Source organism: Micromys minutus (assembly GCF_963924665.1).
Source record: "Micromys minutus genome assembly, chromosome: 14".
Lineage (NCBI taxonomy): Eukaryota > Metazoa > Chordata > Mammalia > Rodentia > Muridae > Micromys > Micromys minutus.
In genome coordinates this window covers 36,288,125-36,308,193 of record NC_137983.1, presented here as the reverse complement: position 1 = coordinate 36,308,193, position 20,069 = coordinate 36,288,125, and the positions used below count along the sequence as shown (strand labels likewise).

General features: G+C 40.4%; 1 protein-coding gene across 2 annotated transcripts in view; it reads right to left on the bottom strand.

The window, feature by feature from the left end:
• WRN (WRN RecQ like helicase) overlaps positions 1-19,580 on the bottom strand; it is a 114,527-nt gene extending 94,947 nt beyond the window's left edge. For both annotated transcript variants that reach the window (XM_080928743.1, XM_080928744.1), the window contains exon 1: positions 19,443-19,580. The gene's annotated coding sequence lies outside the window, so the exon portion shown is untranslated. The remainder of the gene's footprint in view (positions 1-19,442) is intronic.
• Positions 19,581-20,069: the final 489 nt, after the last annotated feature.

Below are 20,069 nucleotides of genomic sequence, written 5' to 3'. Positions count from 1 at the left end.
TGAGGCCCCATGTGGGTAGAGGCTGAGCAACTGGTGGGTGGGAGACCTGGGCTGCCAGGGAGCAGAGAGATCTCTGCGGAGTGCACACGGAAAGTGCACCCCCTGCCTTGCCCTGCCCCGCCCTGTCTGATCCAGCGACCAGGAACAGAACTTTGGAACATCTGTTCCCACCCGGCGACTCTGAGACATAGAACAGGGCTCGACCCATCTGCCACCTGGACCAGTGGAGATCCAGGGACACAGACCAGATACAAGGGAAAGGCAAGAACATATCACTGAAAACAAAATGGCAAGAGGAAAGCGAAAGAGTATATCCCAAGGAAACCAAGACAACCTGGCAACACCAGTACCCAGCTCTCCCATAACAGCAAACATCGGAATTCCAAACACTCCAGAAAAGGAAAACACAGACCTGAAATCATACCTCAAGATGCTGATAGAGATACCTAAACAAGAACGGGAGGAAAAGCAAAAAGATTCAGAAGCTTTTAAAGAGGAAACAAGAAAAACACTCAAAGAACTCAAAGAACTAGAGGAAAACAGAATCAAAGAGATGAAAGAATGGAAGAGGGAATTTAAAACAGAAATTGACACAATAAAGAAAACACAAAAAGAGATAACCCTAGAGGTAGAACACCTAAAAAAGAAATCAGGAATCACAGAAGCAAGCATTTCCAATAGATTACAAGAGATGGAAGAGAGAATCTCGGGGGCAGAAGACAACATTGTAAACATAGACAAAACAGCCAGAGAAGATGCAAAAAACAAAAAGATCCTAACCCAAAATGTCCAGGAAATCCAGGACACAATGAGAAGACCAAACCTAAGGATAATAGGAATAGAAGAGGGAGAAGAGTATCAACTAAGAGGCACAGTAAATATCTTCAACAAAATCGTAGAAGAAAACTTCCCTACCCTCAAGAATGAGATGACCACGAGCATAAAAGAAGCCTTCAGAATTCCAAATAGGTTGGACCAGAAAAGAAATACCTCCCGACACATAATAGTAAAAACATCAAGTGCCCAAAGCAAAGAAAGAATACTAAAAGCAGTAAGGGAACAAGGTCAGGTAACATATAAAGGCAGGCCAATCAGACTCACACCCAATTTCTCAACAGAGACTATGAAAGCTAGAAGAGCCTGGACAGACATCATGCACACCCTAAGAGAACACAAGTGCCAGCCCAAGCTGCTATACCCAGCAAAACTATCAATCACCATCGATGGAGAGATGAAGATATTTCAAGACAAATCAAAATTTACACAATATCTGACCACAAAACCAGCACTACAACGAATTATAGGTGGAAAACCCAATACAATGAGAGAAAATACAGCCTAGTAAAAACAAGAAAACTCCTAAACAAGAAAACTAAAAGAAGAAAAAGACACAGACACAACTCAACCCACAAAAAGCAATAATGGCAGGAAACAGAAACAACTATTCCTTGATATCTATTAACATAAATGGACTCAACTCCCCAATAAAGAGACATAGGCTATCAGACTGGATACATAAACAAAATCCAGCCTTTTGCTGCATACAGGAAACTCATCTAAGAGACAAAGACAGACACTATCTCAGAGTTAAAGGGTGGGAAAAAAAACTTCCAAGCAAACAGCGCCAAGAAGCAAGCTGGAGTGGCTATTCTAATATTGAATAAAGTAAATTTCCAACCAAAAGTTATCAAAAAAGATGAGGCCCCATGTGTTGATTCTTGATCTTAGAGCATAAGCCATTGGTTTTCCATTCAGGAAATTTTTCCCTGTGCCCATGTGTGCCCACTTGCTCTTCTATTAGTTTCAGTGCATCTGGATTTATATGGAGGTCCTTCACCCACTTGGACTTGAGCTTTGTGCAGGGCGGTAAGAATGGGTCAATTTGCAGTCTTCTGCATGCTGACTGCCAGTTGAACCAGCACCATTTGTTAAAAATGCTGTCCTTTTTCCATTGGGAATTTTTAGCTCCTTTGTCAAAGATCAATTGACCTTAGGTGTGTGGGTTCATTTCTGGGTCTTCAATTCTGTTCCACTGATCTACATGCTTGCCTCTGTACCAATACCATACAGCTCTTATCATGATAGCTCTGTAATACTGCTTGAGGTCAAGAACTTCCCCCAGTTCTTTTATTGTTGAGAATAGTTTTCGATATCCTGAGTTTTTTGCTATTCTAAATGAATTTGCAAATTGTTCCTTCCAACTTTATGAAGAATTGAGTTGGAATTTTGATGGGGATTGCATTGAATCTGTAGATGCTTCTGGCAAGATGGCCATTTTTACTGCATTAATCCTGCCAATCCATGAGCATGGGAGATCATTCCATCTTCTGAGATCATTTTCAATTTTTTTCTTCAGAGACTTGAAGTTCTTGTCATATAGATCTTTCAATTTTTTGGTTCGAGTCACACCAAGGTATTTTATACTGCTTGGGACTATTATGAAGGGAGTCATTTCCCTAATTTCGTTCTCAGCCTGTTTATCCTTTGAAGAAGAAGGCTACTAATTTGCTTGGGTTAATTTTATATCCAGGTACTTTGCTGAAGTTGTTTATGAGCTGTAGGAGTTCTCTGGTGGATTTTTGGGGTCACTTAAGTATACTATCATATCATCTGCAAATAGTGATATTTTGACTTTCTCCTTTACAAACTATATCCCTTTGACCTTCTTTTGCTGTCTAATTGCTCTGGCTAGAACTTTGAGTACTATTTTCAATAGATTGGGAGAGAGTGGGCATCCTTGTCTAGTCCCTGATTTTAGTGGGATTGCTTCAAGTTTCACATGCTTCAATATATAACAAGGACACATGCTCCAATATGTTCATAGCAGTCTTATTTATAATAGCCAGAAGCTAGAAAGAACCTATATGTCCTTCAACAGAGGAATGGATACAGAAAATGTGGTACATTTACACAATGGGGTACTATTCATCTATTAAAAACAATGATTCATGGAATTCCTAGGCAAATGGATAGAATTAGAAAATATCCTGGTGAAGTAACCCAATTACAAAAGAACACACATGGTATGCACTCACTGATAAGTGGATATTATCCCAAAAGCTTGGAATACCCAAGATACAATCCACAGATCACATGAAGCTCAAGATGGAAGACCAAAGAGTGGATGCTTTAGTCCTTCTTAGAAAGGGGAACAAAATATTCACAGGAGGAAATATAATGTGTGGAGCCGAGACTGAAGGAAAGGTCATCTAAAGACTGCCCTACCTGGGGATCCATCCCATATATAGTCACCAAACCCAGACAATATTGTGGATGCCAAGAAGTGCATGCTAACAGGAGCCTGATCTAGCTGTCTTCTGAGAGGCTCTGTCATATCCTGAGAAATACAGATTTGTATGCCTCAACAAACCATTGGACTGAGAATGAGATCCCCAATGGAGTAGTTAGAAAAAGACCTAAAGAATGCGGGGGGGGGGGGTGGATAAGAGGAAGTGGGGGGGCACTCTCTTAGAGGCAGGGGGAGTGGGGATGGAATAGGGGGATTCCAGATGGGAAACCAGGAAAGGGGATAATATTCAAAATGTAAGTAAAGAAAATATCCAATAAAAAATAAAGAAACAAATCTGAACTGATATAGAACAAAACAAAACAAAAAAAACTTTTATCTCTTGAAGATGATCCTTGAATATGCGAAGTATTAAAAATTTCAGCATCTTTCATTTTCTGTATAATTGTTGTCTCTCATATTGTATACACTGATTCAGCACAACTACTGGGTTTATTCATAAAATAAAATAAAAACCCAGTTTTGAAGACATAGCAGCACTTTTCACTGTGCTCTTGTCTGAGTAAGACAAGCTTCCCTGAAAAGGAAGTTTCTTGGACAATCTTTTTCTTACGCTGTTACTAGTTTTGAGGGTTCTGGGGAATATAGCCCAGACTTCAAGTATAAGATTCCAAATATATTGTTTTTTAATAATGAAATGCATCCATGTTCCTATGCGATTTATACTAAACTCAAGTAGTAAACTCCTCAAACCTCAGGTAAGTTCCTATTACCTAAATGTCTTGTAGGAAGTTAAGTTTTAAATGTGTTGTGGAAGGTTCTCAGGATGAAACGTCCTGTTACTGTTAAGAAATCAGAGCAACTGTTTAAGATGCAGGGACGGGCTATCATACTTGGCACTATTAAATAATAAGGAAACTGCCTTCCTTTAGCTCTTTGAGAATTACACAGTGTTTTGATCAGAGTCACTCCCCTTCCCCAGCTCTCCACACCCACCCCATCCTGTGCCCACTCAGTTTTAATCTAATAAGACAAACTCGTGTAGAAATGCAGGTTTTGTAAGCCCTGATGCATTTCATAACTCTTAATGGTTAAATTGCATTTTTGCCAAGATTTCAAAACCACTAACAGAAGTCAAAAGGTGGCATCACATTGCAGATGTATGATCTGCTCTGTTCACTTTTTATTCTACACAGACGATTAGGTTTCAGCATGTTTCGGGAAATTTTAGTTTTGTTATTTCCCTTCCTATACGCCATCTCTGTAGCCCGTGAGCCCTGCAACAGCCTGCCTTCTGCTTTTATGCCTTGGTTGGCTAGGTTTTTGTCAACTTGACACAAGTTCGAGTTGCCTGAGAAAAGGAAGACCTAGGTGAGGAGACGCCTCAGTGAGACTACAGCAGACAAGCGCATGAGGCATTTTCTTACTTAGTTATTAATGCGGATTCTGAATTTCTATGACTGGGCCCTGGTTCTTCTTTCCTGGAATAAGAAAGTGACGTATTTTGATTTTACATGAACATCCAGTTATGAGACCTTGGATATTTTAATGAAACTTGGTAATTTTAGGTTAGAGAGAACATGAAATTAGAAGGGGGTAGGGAAGGCTAGGAGAGAGAATTTGATCAAAACCACTTATATGCATAAATGAAATTCTCAATAAAAATGCTAAAAAAGTAAAAGTTAAGAGCACATTTTCTATTGGTTAAGAAGGGGTAGCTTTTTAATCACCCTATAACAAAGAGATCCGGCTCAGGGGCATGTTTTCCCCATTTAGAATTGAGCCTTCTTCTAGAGAAGAGACACTTAATGCCAGTCTCAAGGGAAAGTTGGATTCAACAGATGAGCTGAGAGACTTCTTTGTTCCTAAAACCTAAACTAAGGTTAGAAAATGAATACCTTCTGCTACCATGGTAATTGCCTGAGGACTAAACTAAATAAAGTATCCCTATCTTTTCTAAAAGCACCAAAAAAGCAAGAAACTTAATTAAGTTAAATGGTGAATATAAGCATTTCCAGTATAAGATAAAGTTGTTACTAAACAATATTAATAACTAATATGTAATCATTGAACAATTAATTAATAAATAGTTATACTGCTTAAGGTAGAAACTGTTTTAATAATTACCTAAAGTGGTTCAATTTTATTTTGGTCAAGTATGTAAATACTCATTTCTTAGTAAAAATGTAAAAAATGTTTATAATTACTCTGAAATCTGATAACAAAGTGTTAGGAAAGGCTAGTCGTATATTTATGCTATAATTTTAATTTCTATGTATCTTTATCTTTGTTCATAACGATTCTGAAGAAGACTTCATAACCATCATTCTGTACTAAAAGAGATTCGCTGACTTCTGGCAGACTGCTTGAGGACTGATAATGTACAGAAGCAAGACTTTAGAGCACAACAGAGTCTGGCTCTGATATGGGTTTGTGTCAAGAAAATGTATCCAAAACTGAAAAAACAGAGCAAGACGGGCCTTCCACTGTCACATAAGAACAATTTCATATAACGATTATTTCATTATGGAATACACTTTGACCATTCCCTCACAATTTAATAACTTGTAGTCTATGGTGGTAAATGTTAGCTTCTCAATTCTTATCTACTAAAAGTGTAATGGAATTCTGTCCCCTTCAAAGAATAACCTCAAAGTCTGGGGGCCTAAGCCACTCACCTCATTCTGTGTTGCTTTCTACCGTCTTCCTAAGTTCTGTCGCCCTTTGAAACAATTTCATCTCATTGGTTCTCATGAGTGACCTGGGGATGCTTTTATTCTATATATGGGTAAGAATCTATGCTAGGTAGTTAGGGTTTGACATATTCACATAGTATTACTGTGACCTTGACCAAGCCACTGTTTTGCTAAGCTCTCAATTCCTAGTCTGTAAAATATTATTCCCGTATATTACTTACCTTACTGTATCATATAATTCTAGGACGTGGTGGGTTTTTGTTTTCAGTTTTGTTTCCAGAGCAGGAAACTGAATCTAGAAAATGTTGGCCAATAACACTAAGCCCAGCTCTCATTGTTTTAGTTTCATTGACTGTCCTGCTAATATAATAAATACCAATACAAATTATGGCAGATTTTTTTTAAACTATCGTTGTACTTGAGTTGGGGTTTTGGTTGTGTATTTTATTTTGTTTACTATAAGCTTATTTTGGAGACAGTGCCTTACTGTGTAAACCCAGACTAGACTGGCTTCACACCCCCGATCGTCCGGTCAGCCTCGGCTTCCCAAGTTCTGCATTTAAAGGCATGTGCTGTCATGCCCACCCATCTTGAACTGGAATGCGGATGAGTGGTGAGGTTCTTTACTGTTCGTCTACCTCAGATCCTGTAGTGTGCTGGCTTCCCTCAGAAGCACTGAGATTCTACACATACAGGATTCCAGGTGACTTCTTTGGGAAGTCCAGGCAGATCACATGGCATCTTTATAGAATACTGAGTGAGAAGAGTCGGGGGAACAAGACAGTTTCAGGCAAAGAAGGGGGAACACTGGGATTCAACAGATGTCAGGAAATGAGAAATGGCATACTCTGCAGAGAAAAGTAGATTATAATCCATAGCTCCAACCTCAGCTTCCTGAGAGGCAAGGTGGCTGGGGAACCAAAGATGAAACCACAGAGCAAGGCAGGCTGCCCCAGAGACAAAAGACTTGCATTCTTGTTTGCCACGGAGAAAACCCACATACTCACAAGCCTTAAACCCAAGAGGATTTGGTATGACAGAGACCACTGTGTGCTACGCTGAAGAGAAATTCATTACAAAGCTCCCCATACCTCAGGGTTCTGCCAGCAGCATCCTACTATTTGAGAGTCTGAAGAACATGGAGTAATTACCAGGCAAAGAGCCTGAAGACACTATATCACAATGCCCAGGTAGGAAATGAACATAAGAGGCAGCCATGGAAAGGGAGGAATCAGACACAGACTGGACCCACTGAGTCTAAGCAGCAGGGAGCTAAGAGATAGACTGGATGGAGGCCCTGCCCTCTGTGGCCTAGAGCAAACCACACCGCCTGTAGATTATCATGGAGGCTGAGAAGACAAAGGCCCAGACTGTAACTATGCACTGCTTGACCTCAAAAGCTGCCTCACTTCGGGTCCAAGCATTCTGGGTCCAGGCCCTATCAACTTCCCCAGCCTCCTGCCTCCCACAGGGGATCCTCACTGCTGGGGATGATCTGAGGATGCTGAGACCTGTAGACAGGGTGCCTGGTTTCCTGGATTCATTCTCTCCAAGTTCAGTGCTCTGCTTGCTTGTCCCGCTCTCCAACCCACCCAGATCCTACGCCCCAAAGCTCACTAGCAAAATATACACAGAGACTTAAATAAGTGCAAGGATGGAGAAATGATATTCTAAGCAAACAGAAAGCAAAATCAAACAGAAATAGCTATACTCATATCTGACAAAGCAGACTTCAAGTCAAAATTAAAAGGCATAAAGAAGGTCACTACATAGTAACACAGAAGTTCACCAAGAAAATAGAACAACTCTAAGTGTATATATGTGGCACACTGATACATCCGTCTCACAGAACATGCACACATAAACCCAGATCTAGATTGTATGATTTCAATACCCATTCTCATCAATAGACAAATAATTCGGGCCAAAAAAAAAAAATCAACAAAGACATTTCAGTGAAACTGAAACATTGACTAAATGAACAAGTATCTATAGAATGTTTAAATGGACAGCTAAGGAAAGAGCCCAAGTCACTACCAATAAAATAAGTCACACTTTAGACCCCGAATTTGTGTAAACAAATACCAAAACAACTGAAATAATTCAGACAATGAAAGAAAACTACAACTCAATAGCAAAACAAGCTACAGAAACTATACAAGTGCATGAATAATAAGCAATATTTCTGAATGAACAGTAAGTGACTGAAATTAGAGAGGATGTAAATTAGTGCAAATACCATGGAAACCAGTATAGAGATCCCTCAAACAAACTAATATACAAACTAATCTATGGACTAGCTATGTTAATACACTAATAAATATAACTAATGCACTGTCTAGCCCTGATACCATGAATACATTCCTGAAGGAATGGGAGTCAACATGTAATAGACTATACAGTTATATATACACAGCACTACTCACCATAGCCAAGTTATGGGATCAGTGTAGATGCCCATAAACAAATACATGGATAAAGAAGATGTGGTGGTCCTAGAGGTTTATTTGCTTTATAGGTTATAGTCCATTACCAAGGGAATCCAAGGCAAAACCCTAAAGACAGGAACCCAAAGAGAGACCATGAAGGAAGTCGCCTATCGCCTTGCTTCTCTTGCCTTAATCAACTTGCTTCCTTATATACCTGAAGACCACTTGACCAGGGATAGAAATACCAGTGAACTTCCCATATCAATCATTAATCAAGAAGATATTCCACAGACTTACCCGTAGGTCAATCGGATAGGAACAATTCCTCAACTAAGGTTCCCTCTTCCCAAGTGACTAGAGTTTGGTCAGATGGACAAAAACTTGGAACCAGAGCAATGAATGGCTCAGCAGTTAAGATCATCACTCACTGCTCTTGAGGACCTGGGTTCAGTTCCCAGCATCGACAAGCTGGCTTCACAATCATCTTTAACTCAAATTCTAAGAGATCCAACATACTCTTCAGGCATATAATATGTGTATGGTGGCATATGCCTTTAAATCAAGCACTTACAAGACAAGTTAGATCTTTATGGGTTCAAGGCCAGCCAGATCTATATAGTGATCCTGGGCTAATCAAGGGCTACATAGTGAGACCTGCTATCAAAACAAACAACAAAAGACCAACCAGCACAGGGATCTATATATGTATAACATAATAAAATTCAACCATTGAAAAAACAACAACAAAATTATGTAACTTGCAGAAAAATGAATAAAATATGGACGTATCATGGCATTAAGCTCAAAAAAGGCAAATATTGTGTGTTTTCTCTTCTATGCAGACTCTAGAAGAGAAGAGGAACAGCAAAGTAAAAAGGACCATTTGGGACAGGAGAAAAGAACAATAGAATGGTAACAGTAAAAGGCACTGATGGTGTGTGGACAAACACATTATAGTACATGTGTGGAATACATGTATTACTTAATATACAACTAGTACAGGTCCTGCTGAAACCTATTATTGTGCACAATTAATATATGCTAATTAAAAGACAAAAACAGAGTATAAATACAGTTAGCGATACCAAATCCAGACAGAATAACCAATGAATATATTTTTCATCAACAATTAACCACAGAAGTACTTATAGATTGAACAGTCTTTTATACAATAAAAACAAATGAGAAACAAACACTCATTTACCCCATAGTTCATTTTTATCCATTGACCCTGAGTCAGAGTACTGTGTTTTAGTAGATCTATTCTCTGGAACTGCACACAAACTATATTTAGAAGTTTCCAACTATAATCTGAACCATTTTTGTATTCTCATCCAACTGTTTGTATATACAGAAAAAAAATACCCAAAAAAAACCAAACTTTCCTGTTAACTATCATGAAAGACACAGTTTTATATTAATAAGGGCCAGATGGAACAAATGTAAATCAACCAGACACAAGGCAATGAAACTACAACAGAAACTAATACAGGGCTAGCAACAGAGCAAAGGAAAGCTCTCTGTTCCCTCTCCCCTTCCTTCTGCTGTGTCATGGTGATGAGCCACGCTGCTCCTAACCCAGGAAGATAACATGACCTGAACTGAATATGTGGCACAGCGAAATGCTTTATAACTGAATTTCCCTGCCCACCTAAATAATTTATCATTTAATGAATTTCCTCAGTTCTGTGAGTAGCTTTAGCAAGTCAGCTAAAATCAGTCCTTAGAGACTGGGAGACAGCACAGAAAGTTTTCAAGTAAGTCCATTTAAAACTTGCTTAGGTGTCTCCTTTTCTCCTTCTGTTTAATACTCTCCCGTCATAAAGGCTGAGATGAAGCTTTATAGGACTCATTCTTAAGTGGACATTCATGGTTATCTAGGCATCCTCCAATCTGCACTAGACTCTCTTTATGACACTAATAAATTTAATTCAGATAATGAACAGCTTCCTACTAAGCCAGCTCTTATAGTGGACCCAATTGGCCTATAGGTAATGCTCATTCCCCTTGTCACAGAGACTCAGAAACTCAGACCTAAAATCAAAGCCATATCCTGAATTTGCATTAAGAATCAAGTCCAAACAGACACAAGGGAAATTTTTGTATTTCTAAGAATATTCCTAAAACTAATCATCTCTCTTAAGAAAATCACCTAAAGTGATGGCTTCCATTTGAGAATGTGAAGCACAGACCTTCTACAAACTTAAAACAACAACAACAAAAACCTAAGAAATAAAACGATTCATCAGCAATGTTAGAAGCTGGTAAGTATATAAGACTGGTATTTAACTTAAGGCTAGAAAGCCCCGATTGGGCTGAAATTCAGCAAGGCTGGAGCAGAAGGAAAATCCAACAGTCTCTTCAGTAAGTGGCACTGGAGAAATGGAGCATCCTCTTACAAAAAGAGCAAATTTGGTGGTAGAGCACCTGCCAGGCACCAAAATAAGAAATAAATAATAAACAAACAAATAAGTTTTTTTGCTCCACACTCTCCCTGTATCTCCCTGCTGGATACACCAGAAAAAAAATGAAATCAGCACCCAGGAGACACACCTGCTCCATCTGCTCCCATATTCACGGCAGCAGTGTTCACAACCGCCAAATATGGAACAACGTGAGCACCATCAGAGGATGAAAGGACAGGTCAAAAAAGGGGGCAGGGAAGAGAAAAGTATATGGGGGCTGGCAGGGGACCCTGGTGCTTCCTATGGAGGTAAGCCCTGGTCCTCTACCTTGAAAGAGTCTTTCATCATCTGCCCCTGCATATGCCAGGCTAGCTGGCCTGGAGGCTACTGGAGATTGACCTCTTTCAGCTTCCATTAGAGCTCTTGCATTATAGACCACAGGATCTTGACTGGCTAGTGTATGGATTCTGGGAAATCGAACTCATCTGCACACTTGGACAGCAAGCGCTTGATGCACTAGAACACGTTCCCAGACCAAAGGTCTATTCTTAGAGCTGTGAGGGAATTAGTAGGTCTAGAGACCTGATGTATAGCATTGAGGATTCCAATTAGTAATACTGCACCACATACTGAAATGTTAATAAAGGTAAAATATGAGTGAAGGCCATGTGCTCATCTCCTTAACTACAGTGGTCATTTCACTACGCAGATGCACATCAAAGCATTATGCTGTGCACCATAAATACATGCAGGAAATAAGCAAGCCAGGTCCAAAAGAGATCCATATATATATATATGTGTATATGTGTGTGTGTGTGTGTGTGTGTGTGTGTGTGTGTGTGTGTGTGTATGGAGAGAGAGAGAGAGAGAGAGAGAGAGAGAGAGAGAGAGAGAGAAATTTGACATGTAATTAAAGAGGCACTTTTAATCTTTGAGAAAGAACAAGTTATTCCATAAATGAAGCCAGCAAAACCAGCTATTATTTTGATATACTAATATTGGTAAAACTCTTAAAAGTTTAACTTTTAAAGGCAATTTTCAGGACAACAAGTGATGGGCCCACCACTTTGAGAAATGTTCTGAAGTAGTCATCAAAATGTTAAACCTCCAAACTCTTGGGTCAGCAATTACACATTCATATGATAATACTGGCACATGTGTCCCAAAACAAATGATATTCATTGCACAGTGTATAAGAACAAAATTACGGAAGTAATTACTATGGCAAAATAATAGTCAAATCGTGGCAAGCCTGTGACATTGAACACTGAGTAGCAGAGAAAAGAATAAGACAGACCTCTACAAATTAACAGGCTCTCTAAGATGTACAGTAGGTAAGACAGACCTCTATGTATTAATGGGTTCTCTAAGATGTACAGTAGGTAAGACAGACCCCTATGTATTAATGGGCTCTCTGAGATGTACAGTAGGTAAGACAGACCTCTATGTATTAATGGGCTCTCTGAGATGTACAGTAGGTAAGACAGACCTCTGCATATTAACGGGCTCTCTGAGATGTATAGTAGGTGGAACAAGGAAAGCTGTAAATTATACTTACTATATAATTGTAATATAAAATTAAATTCTGTACTCACTTGTCTCTGCTGACTCGGAAAGTACTGGCTCCCTGACCTAAGCACACCCTCCACCCCCCCCACTGCCACCTCAGAGATGAAAGTGAATAGGTGATTAAGTCTCTTTTTACAAAGGGTGTAGTGTTTGCATACGATGTACACACATCTTCCTGTATATGTTAAACACTTCTGAACTTCTCAGACTTAGCAAGGTGTTATGTAGTTGTTATACTGGCAGGCTGATTAGAAACAGTGCAAGAGGAAAAGTGATTTGTTATAGATACACGCACACACATACACACACAAAACGTACCTGATGTTTCTGAATGGTCAGTTAAATATGGAAACATGAAACCCGCAGACACAGAAGTCTGCATGTATACATAAATACAAAGAACAAGCCAGGAGAATCTGTACTAGTTAACAGGTGTCCTTACAGGGCAGAATGAAATCAGGGGTCAGATATGTGAGCTTGTTTCAACACTCCATAACTAGTTTCTCACCAAGCATGATGTTTTCTCTTTTGTCTTCTTGTTTCTTCTCCCACCTCAACCCATCTACATCTTTCTTTCAAACTAGCAATAATAAATAATAAACACTGCTTTATCTTTTCAAACTTACATCCCAAGAACAAATATATCATAAAATTTTAGTTTCAAAAAAAAAAGAAAGAAAGAAAGAAAGAAAAGTAAATAAGTATGACCGGAAGAAAATGAGGCTTGTTACGTCAACACTGGGGTCTCCGTGAGAGATGCTTGCCTAGCTTACATGGGGTTTGGATCAAATCTCAGCATCACAAAACATACATGTGTTCATACATACTAAGAAAAGGTAACAGGCCCACAGTACATTTTAATAGTATTGTACTCTCCTAAATTTAGCCTTCCCTCACCTAAATGCATTAGCACTAAAACCTTCTGGTTAGAACTGACCTCATCAGCAGTACCAGAAGTAAAACCTAATTGAGACCAACAGCAATTATTCATGACAATCAGTTCAGGGATAAGAAATATTAGCCAGTTCTTCGTTCTCTGGCCCGCCTTCCTCTGGCTACAATTACTGGTTCCCAGGGAGTCCAACAGCAACAATACCTTGGATTCTACTTCCACACCAAGAGAAAGGACACTTACTTCTGGCTAGATGTGAAGGAAGAGGTGAATATTCAAGGTTGACACAGGCTGCCATCTTTCAACCATAAATGAAACCACCATGAAGATGGTTTTATAGTGGGCCACAAAAGAAGGTCAGAAAGATAGCCAAAGCCCAAATGTCTGCAGGCCATTCTGCCTCAGGAAGCATCACATAAGAGGTCACCAAACAACCTGCTATGGCTGAAGTTGGTTTGACCCTGGGTATTCAACTGACAATATTCTTGTTAATAAGATGGACTAATACCCTACAGTCATCTGTTTTTGCCCTGCGCTGGGCATCAAACCCGTGGCTTTTGGAATGCTAGACATATGCTCTGCCACCAAGCTGCATCCCCAGCCCTAGTAACATGTCCTGATCTAGTTTCTTAATGTCTGTCTAGAGTTCTTTTCTTTAGCTACCATGACTTGGCTCTTCCCTAATGACAGGTTACTCAGAATTTTCACTGCAGACATTTTTTCAGTGCATGGGTATCTTTAACCCTTATTTCCGTGGGACAAATTCCTAGATATGAAGTTACAAGGTCACAGAGTACTCTTGCTTTTCTGCAAGAGGATTTTTCAGATAAACTAGCTGGGATCCATGATTGTCACCACCAGTATTACAGTCATTTTTCTTTAGAGTCTACCCTTTTCTCCTGTCTCCTTGTCAAGCTGTATTGCCAAACCAAGGAAGATAATGGCTTTTGATTTTCTCTACCTTTCCTTCAATTGTCATTAAGAGGAACTGAGGCAGCCACACTCTTTAAGTTCTACATACGGAATTCCGTAACCAACACTCCTACTCTACAAGGTTATTCTCCATAAGAAATTCAACTCCCACAATCCTCTGACCACTATCGCCTGCAATTCAATGGTTTTCATTGTCCACACTCCCTGGGTGGCTTTTAACTTGTATTTTAAACATTTATTATAATTTTATGAGACAGAATCTTACTCTGTAGTCAAGGTTGGCCTGGACCTCACTATGCCCAGGATGACCTCTAGCTTATGGTGATCCCCCTGTCTCAGCCTCATCAGTGTGGAGACAGACACAGGCCAGCATTCCCACCCACTTGTCTTGCTAACTAATGTCTGGCATTCTCCAGTGGCTTCATGGCCCTTCTTTGTTTTATTTTTCTCCTGAATACTAACCCTAATTGAAGTAAAGGAAGTTCCCCACATCACTTTTGCCACTTTTGCTGCTTTATCAGTGTTCCTGGTGTTTAAAAAAAACAAAACAAAACACCTGAATTGAATGGTTAGATCTGACTCTAAGGAAGTCATTTGTACTTCCTGGCAATCTGCACTTTTCCCTTCACCCATTCACTGCCCTTCCTACCTATGATGACAATGTAATACCTTTCCCTCCTTCCTTAAGCCTATCACACCTCCCTCAACACCTTCAACCTCAGTTGATGATCTTGCTTGAGCTGCCACAAGCTCTCACTATGAAAGGAATCATCTTTTTGGCCCATGTACTCTACTGTAACAACTAATTTTATTTTGAATTGGCTGGGATTCATTGGCATGGGGAGCCCAGACGTTTGCTAGAAATTCTGTCAGTACGAGGATCTAGCTTCATTGGTAGATGCCCTAGCGCACTTGAAGCTCTGGGTTCCATAGCCACACATTCTAGAAAGGAGAAGAGGGGAAGAGGACCAGAACACAGACATGTCCCTCGTCTCATATTCCAGCTCCAACCAGAAATTATAACCATCAGCAACCCCTACTTTGAGTAAATCCTCCTTCTTGTCCTCACCTTCATGGTGACAGACTTAGTTCAATCCAGAGAATTATGGGAAGATGGAGGTGATTGCTTTCCTTTTTTGTTGTTGTTGTTGTTGTTGATTTGAGACAGTATGTTGCTAAGTAGCCCTGGCTAGTCTAGTATTCCCTATGTACTACTAATTAGCCTTGAACTTTCTACAATTCTCCTGCTTCGGTCCAAGGACTGGGAATACAGATGAACATCACCATGTCTAGCTCTACCTATACAGCTGATGAACATCCTAACAATCTCAACTCAAAACAATAGCCAGAGTGATCCTGTTTATATCTAAAGATTAAATAACACGACCAAGTGAAATTTAACTCCAGGAATACAAGGATGGTTCAAAATAAAAAGACTGACCAATATAATAACTCACATTAGAAATATAATGGAAAAAATGTTTATCTAAATTTACACAGAAAATGTACTTGATAAAATTCAACATTTTTCATGATTTTAAAAATGCATAGAATGATTAAAAAGGGTAAATTCTTCAACATGATAAACAGCAATTATATTGATGCTGCAGAAAACACCAAACAAAACAACTTTTTCCTTAAAGATATTCATTTTTACCACTGCTACTTTGGAAAATTCTAGACAAAGAAATCACACATGATTTATATTTTAAGGGGCACCTGTGAAAGTTAATCTTCACTGTCAACTTGACAGGGTCTGGAATCAACCAAAAGATACGCCACTGGGCACAGCTATAAGGTATTTCCTTAAGCAAGTTAGTTGAAGTGGGAAGACCCAACCTAACTACAGGTGACACCCTCCAGTGGTAGCCAGAGAAAGGAAGATCTTGAGGAAAAGCTTCGCCTCTTGCTTCATTGTCTTCAAGTCTTGCTGGTGAGTTCATTTACCCTGTTGATATGGTTATCTACTCTAAAGTTCCCGTGTTCTGTTGCTGCTAAGGTCCCTGCTGTAATATTCCCTTACAGAAAGATGCTGCTTCAGGGTACCAATACAGACTGAAGACCCGTGGTTGGGCTGGGACTGCTGAAATGTGTGCTCTGACCAGCCACAGAGTTCAACACTACAGTAAGAAGGCTGCCACTGTAGAAATACCCAGATCATAACATATAGGCCAATCTAATGAATCCTTGTTCAACATAGATTTCATTCTATGGGTTCTTTTCTTCTAACCAGGGGCTCTCAACTCCCCTTGGGATTTGAACAACCCTTTCGCAGGGGTGGCCTAAGACCATCTGCATACTCAGATATACATTATGATTCATAGCAGTAGCAAAATTAGAGTTATAAAGTAGCAACAAAAATAATTTTATGGTTGGGGGTCATTGCAATATGAGGGACTATATTAAAGGGTTGCAGCTTTAGGAAGGTTGAGAACCATGGCTAATACAGCATCTAAACTAGAAAAAAGTAAAAACTATTTCTATCTTAACAGACAGCACAACCCTACATGTAAACACCCAAGGGAACTGATAAGGAAGCTTCTGAAGATAACAAAAGCTTTCAGCACAGCTGCAAAGTACAAGATCAACACAGAAATATCAGCTCTTTTTAATATACCAACACGAATTACCTGAAAAAAATGTAACCAAACAGGTTAAATAAAAAAAGACTTGTTTACCGTAAGCTACATTTCCACATGTAAAAGAGTAAAGATGAATCCTTAACTCAAACTGAATAGAAAGGTTAACTCAAATGTTAAGAGCTAAACCTTTAAAAAACGTGGGGGGGATAGTAAAATAAAACTAGCAGAGAATAGAATAAAAAACATATGACTTTGGAAATGGCAATAAATTTAATATATTAACATATAAAAGTAATAAACTGAACATCATAAAAATTTCACACTGTGTGAAACATTATCAAAAAGTGAAAAATTTCCAGCATTGTAGAACATGCCTATAGTCCCAGCCCTTGGTGAGCAAAGGCAGGAGGATCTTGAATTCAAGGATAGCTTGAGCTACAAACCAAATGCCTATCTCAGCATCCACCTCCACAAAGTAAAAAAAGAAAGAAAGAATAGCACAAATTGTAATAGATTACTTGCAAATTACATATACATATAAGTTTCATATTCAAATGAAAAGTTCCTACAACTCAACAAATTAAAAACTCAATTTTGAAAATTACATGCTTTGCACAAGAGTAGCCATTAAATACATAAAAAGCTGCTGAATGACATTAATCATTAACCAAAACCCAAATACCAAATCCAAAACAAAACTAAGATACTACCCCATGTCACCCTCTAGAAGGACTACAATAAGAAGGCATAAAAGGTTTCAACAAGGCTCTGGAAAAACTAAGACACTTGTGCATTATTTCTCTGGACCAGTCCAGCAGTTACTTAAAAAGCTTATCATACGGACCAGAAAGTCTCATATAAAGATATATGTCAAAAAAATTTTTAAACAGGGACACGGGTACACACAACAACATTCAGGGCAGCAGTATTTACAATAAACAAAGGAGAAACCAACCTATCAATAGTAGAAAGGATAAGCAAAATATCATACATATACATGATGAACTATTTGTTCATTAATTCAGCCTTAAAATAGGAATCAAGCTCAGCTATAAACCACAGCATAGACGGACCTTGAAAACACATGGAGACACATCTGCCAGGTACAACAGGCCAAGTATTAGTGACAAATATTTGCATGAAGTATCTGAAATGGATGGATTCATAAGAGAAGTGATGTATTACAAATTATTGGCATCAGGGAAGAGGAGGCAATGGAGTTACTGTTTTATGGTTAATAGAGGTTTTGCTTGGGATGAAAGGCCGGGGTGTGCTCAGCAATAGAATAGGTATTTAGCTCAGCAAAAGAATAGGTATGGGAAATTCCCAGCATCCAAAAACTGACAACAAGAACCCAAATGAACAACAAAGAACATTGAAGAAGTAGATAGTGGCAACATATTTGCACATGAAGATAAATTGACAATTTATTATCACTGAACTGTATGTAAAATTATTAAGCTGGCAAATTAGTGTGTGTGTGTGTGTGTGTGTGTGTGTGTTTCCCTGACAACTCCCCAAGAGCTTCCCAATTCTTCAGGATGACACACCAGATTTCTAACATAGTCAATAAATCCTGCATAATCTCTCTGGTCTCTACAAGCAGGCTTCTTTCTCAACTGTAAGGGCTTCTGGGTTGCTCTTACTACAAGCAGTAGTAAGCACTTTCTTTCCCTTCCCTATAGTCACAAGACATCTCACTTCCTTCACAGTGAGGACCTACTGGGAAATTATACCTCCCAACCAGCACTGGCCCTCACCTCACTGGCCCTCACCCCTCTTTCTTTCATTTTCACTTTGACAATACTGCACGTGGCATTTTGCGTCTCTTTAAAAGAGTAAATTTTCTCTGATCTATTCATTTTGTTATCTCCAGTGCCTTCACCGCACTCAACAATTCTATGCTGAATTTGCACACAGCTGGGATTCCATTCAATAGTAGAGCTCTGTATCAAGCAGGTGAGTAGCCCCAGTCCGGGTTTCCATCCTCAAAGCAAGAGGAGACAGAGAGAACGACCAGTATTCAAGGACAACAAGTACCAAACTGCCCTATGCACTACAGGCTTTGCATACTATCTCTAATAAAAGATCCGGAGAGCATGACAGGTTAGGCTGTACTGTCTGGAGTTCGAGGACAGTATGGGCTAAAAGTGTGAGGGTCTAAAGATAAACCCCATCTCAACAAAACAAAAGGAAAAAAATAAAGCCTAAATTATTGTTTTGGGGGGGAACTCTGGATTAGCATCCTAAAGGTTTTTTTTTTTTTTTTTTTTTTTGCTCTCCAGTTTCTTACAGATCAGGTCTAAGGGAGAACGAGCCCTATTCAACAAGACAAAATGCTCATTATTATTACAATGACTTGACTTTAAGAGATCCCAAACAATTTGCTTAGTGGTGGAAAACCGGTTGTTCCCCCTGCCTCAGCCTGCTTTCTAAGAGCACTGCAAACAGCAGCTGAGGCGGAAGAGGCTGGAAAGCCCACTAACTGACGAACCAGAGGAGGCCTTTGGCTCCTAGGCCCATTTCCAAGAGTTCTGAAGGAGAAAGAAGGTAAGGCTCCCTTTCCAAGGACCTCCCCAACACAACCCCAGGAGAATGCCCTGCGGGCGAGAGGGACAAGCGTCCAAGATGTGTAGATATAGCCCAGGGTACGCAGAGGGGAGAAGCAAAAGCGTGAAAGCCACGTTACCCTGTAAAGAGCCAGATCTACGGTTCTTCTCCTTCAGCAGGATGATTTATGGAGGGCTGAGAACCAAAGACCACAACCCAGGCATCGGGCGAAGCCCTCACATTTCCTAACTTTACCCCAACAGGCACTTAGGTGGACTGGAGACTGCCCTTCTCTGCACTCCGCCCGTGGCCCTGCCCAGCCTCTCCCAGCCCCGCCGCCCTCCCACCCACCGCAGCCATCCCAGTCGGCCCGCGCAGCGCGCCTGCTCAAAGCTGACAGCCGCTGGGCTCGCTGGGAAATGTAGTCTCAACGCAGGTGCGGGCGAGCCGCGCCAAGTCACAACGCTCCTGCCACCTCTCCAGCCGGCTCTCGCGCACGCCGGGTCTCCGCGCGCTGCCTGCCGCCAGGGCGCGCCCGGAGGCTGAGCCCGAGCCCCCCTCTTTCCGCTAACGCGACTGGGGAGGCGGGGTCCCAAGCCCGGCCCCTCCGACAGCTCCCCGCCTCCCTCCCGCCCTCCCCACGGCGTCGGGCCGGTGCCCGAATCCAGGCAGCGGCCGCAGGAGGCGCGGCGGCGGCGGTGGGCGCCGCAGGCGATGCCCCTGCCCCGCTGCTCCGGCGGGGGGCAGAGCGCGCGGCGGCGGCGGC